Source organism: Austrofundulus limnaeus, unplaced genomic scaffold (genome assembly GCF_001266775.1).
Source record: "Austrofundulus limnaeus strain Quisiro unplaced genomic scaffold, Austrofundulus_limnaeus-1.0 Scaffold187, whole genome shotgun sequence".
Classification (NCBI taxonomy): Eukaryota; Metazoa; Chordata; class Actinopteri; order Cyprinodontiformes; family Rivulidae; genus Austrofundulus; species Austrofundulus limnaeus.
This window is the reverse complement of record NW_013952589.1, coordinates 728224-732069: the sequence shown is the minus strand read 5'-3', so window position 1 is coordinate 732069 and position 3846 is coordinate 728224. Positions and strand designations below refer to the sequence as shown.

At 33.8% G+C, this 3846-nt stretch overlaps 1 protein-coding gene across 3 annotated transcripts in view; it reads right to left on the bottom strand.

Moving 5' to 3' along the window:
* Positions 1 to 3846, bottom strand: part of sfmbt2 (Scm like with four mbt domains 2) — a gene marked incomplete in the record, with an annotated part of 54418 nt that overhangs the window by 18918 nt on the left and 31654 nt on the right.

The following is a 3846-nucleotide window of genomic DNA, read 5'->3' as shown; positions in this document are numbered from 1 at the left end:
TACACACACTGTATATATAACTTTCGTTTTTTTATTTACAGGTGATATCATTTATTGAGAAAATCACTGTCACTACTTAATTTATTGAAGATGTACTCTCCTAAATTCATATTTATATAAAAAATATAACTAAACTCCTGAGACCATGCAACCTAATGCTGTGAACACTGGTTTTATAAAATAAATAATAAAATATTTATATATTTAACTCCAAATGGCTCAAAAACAATGTTAATATTTTATGTTTTAGAGGTTTTACTAATCCGTCATAGCTTGAGAAAACTAAAAATGCACACAGAAAATAAGTTTGGGATTCAAGATGATAAATCGGTCTGACCAAGAGGGACAACCAATTTCTTTTTGGGGTGGTCATTGCCCCTCTGATCCCGACCCCTCCATTTGCTGTGCCACAGTTTATTCAAACCAACTTCCTGTTTTATGCTTTTGTCGTTTTTGTCAACCCGTGGTTGAAATGAGACAGAAATGACAGACTTGCTGTAAATAGTTGACCCTCATCTGGACTTTTAACCCTTGTTCATGGTAGACAGAAACACTGCAAACCTGCTGTTGAATTTAACAAAAAGACCCCAAACAATAAATATTTCACTGAGTAACTGATGGTTCCTGTAGTAGGTTGACTTATGTGGTCAGTAATTCCACCTTGTCACTGCTTAAAAATCTAATTAGGTATCAACACAGTTTTATGTTTTTTCTTTAATTTGTTAAAAAGAAAAAAGATAAATGGTTCCCACAACATAACATCTTACCCTTTAATACAGCATGCTCAGAGTTGGGGATTAAACCCTCAATCTTTGTATTCTTCACCCATTCCTGAGCCACCCTTACACAACTGTTTGTGTGAATTTTAGCAGAGAACAGTTTGTCTCTGTGACATAAGGCTGCAGGAGTTCAAGCAGCAGCCAATATGCACCTGAATAATCTCTTAATATGAAAACCAAAATGAAAACTAAGACACGCCGCGCACACATGCCGTACAGCTGGCGTGAAGCCAACTTTAGCTTTCATGTGCTAAAACGAAAGCAAACTAAAAATGAAATTACAAGTGCAGAACAACAGCTGCAAATTAGAACGCAGGATGTTTATTATTTTTTTTCACTGAACTGCTTTGCAGGTAAGTGAGGACAGAAACGTGTTTGGTTTCAAATTTCAGCTTCTGAAGGTTGCCAGGTTACTTTTAACTTTCCCTGTGAGCCACAACTAAATTAATCAATTTTCAGTGACTACAAGGAATATTTAAAAACGAAAGTTAAAATCAGTAAAAATTACAGCAAAAAATGGCAAATTTAAAGTGAGATTTTAAAACAGCTTTGGCACAAAACAGGGACTATTTCTTTATGGAATGATAGAAGTTTTTGTTTTTAACCAATTGGAAACTCTCCCCAGAACACACCGACGCTGTTCTTCTTTAGTTTCTATGAGTCGAAATAAAATCGAATTTAACAAAAAAAATGAAAGGAGGACAGAAATGTGTGAAAACAAAGAGAGAATGAAACTCTGAGGTAATGTTTGAAGACATGTGCTGCTGCAGGTTTATCAGGTTCTTAAAATGAAAGCAGCTGAACACAAAACATGTAATTATAAAATCTTAAAAGATGCAAAAGAACGAGGGAGTGTTTTCTGAAATACCACTTTCAAGACACAAAAATGTACTATTTGTTAAACAGTTTTGCTTTTCATAAGGACAAATTTATCACCCTTTTAAATTCCAGAGAATGAGAATAAAGTTATTAATGGATCTGTACAAATATTGAGATTCATTATTTTTTGAAAAAAGGGGGCAAAAATCATAGTTTGTGTGATTATTAAACAGAAATCAGGTTGTTTTTAAACCAAACTTTAGGCTGGAATGAGAAGACTTAAACCCTTTCTGGAGATTGAATGAGTTTGTCGTAATGAATTACAAAAAATTGTGGGTTTTATCATCGCTAACACACTGAAGAAAACAAATAATTTCTCTATATTTTTATGGACGTTTTGACATAAAAATCTAACCTGCTATTTTTTTTAAAACAGACTTATTTTAACTCCACAAACTGATTAAAATTAGAAACGCTGCAGGGGAACTTCATCTGTTACAGCAGCATGCAAAGTTTTCATGAATCCCATCGTGTGCGTGTTTATACAGGTTTAAAAACAACCTGTGTAGGTGTGAACATCATTTAAGACAAAAAAAAAAAAAGATAAGAAAGAACACCTGCAGGCCTGCTGTAGTAATCAGGCAGCTTCCTTCTATTACATTCCTCCTCACTATCTATTACTGGAAGAATTATTTTAGAATGCTCTCACCACAGCTCAGCCTGTGTCAGCAATCTGCTGACTTTACAAGCTGTTACAAAGAACAGAAACATTTAGGTTGGAAAAAAAGGATAAAGGAATTATGTTTTTTTTATTTTCTATACAGACAGATAAAACAGAAATACTCCATTTAAATCTTGCTGTAGTAATATTTTGCTCTCATGTGACAGGCGAATCCCTTCTGYGCACATGTACAAATTTGCATCTTTTCTACATAAACTGATGCATGCAGCTTGGTTTGTACAGTGATGTTTTAAAGCCAGAAAAAACAGAATTGATTTGATAACGTTTCCTGCTTAAAAAACATCAAATATCAAATATCTGTTTTTAAAATTCCTGTAACTTCTTGTATCAGCTTCATTTGTTTCTCTTTTCACTTCTGCGGTTTAGTTAAATACCGATCTGACACTTAAAGGAATTTGTGCATTTGACATGTTAATGGTGACTTAAACATAAACCTTCTATAGACAGAAACTTGTTGGATTCACTGAAATGTTGCCGTATGAGTCACTGTCGCAGAATGATTTTGACGCATTGTGAGAACAGATAATGCCTTCAGCTCTGAATTCTATCATGCTAAAAGCAGAATAGTTTGTACACAGAAGCCCTGCTGGTAATGGAAACTACTGATGGATATATGCTGTTTGACTGGAGATAAGTTTACAATTGAATCTCATTTTTAGTGTTGACTGAAGAAGACTGTATGGATTTCAGTGATGAAAAGGAAAAAGCATTGTCAGTCTTTGACTTTGTGTTTAAAAGCATCCAGTTACATAAAGAAAATTAAAACTACCTTAATATTAATATTTCTTTTTTTTCCCCCTAAAGTAAATTAGGTTTGGACAGGTCCTTTTTTTACTTATAGGAAGTTTCTTAAAATGAGTAAAAGTGGAAAAAACCCAAGCGGGATGACCCAAAATAAAGTTTAGGACTCTTTCAGTCACTTTGTAGATATGTTTTTTTTTTTCAACTTTACAGTTTTATGACTCAGTTATTGCCAATGATGTGCTTGGATCATTAAGAACTTGGCTTCAATGACAAAAACAGATTTGTATTCAGTAAAACCATTCAAACTAAAGTAAAATAATGTAAAAAAAAGTTAAGTGGGTCTTCTGGATGAGTTCTTTGTTGAAAAGATGTTTCAACTCCTCCACTAGACTTCTTCCGTCTGAGGAGTTACAGGTTAGCTCAGCCTTATATGCAGCACTTTAACACAGTGGACAAACAGGTTTATGATGATAATTAAAACTGTTTGTTCACATGCAAAAGAGGACAATCAGCCTAATGATGTTAGACAACAGAAATTAAAAAATAAAAACAATGCCTTAATTTTATTTAATCAAAGACACCTTTTAAGAGATTCTAACTCAGGCTCATCAGATTGAGAGATTAAAGCTTCAGCATCAATTAGAGGAGATTTTTTTAGTACAATGGGCCTCATGCAAGAACTGTTCGTACGCACAGATTTGTTCTTAAATTGTGCGTACGAGTGATTTAGGAGAATTTGTGGCATTCACCAATGTTTTCGTA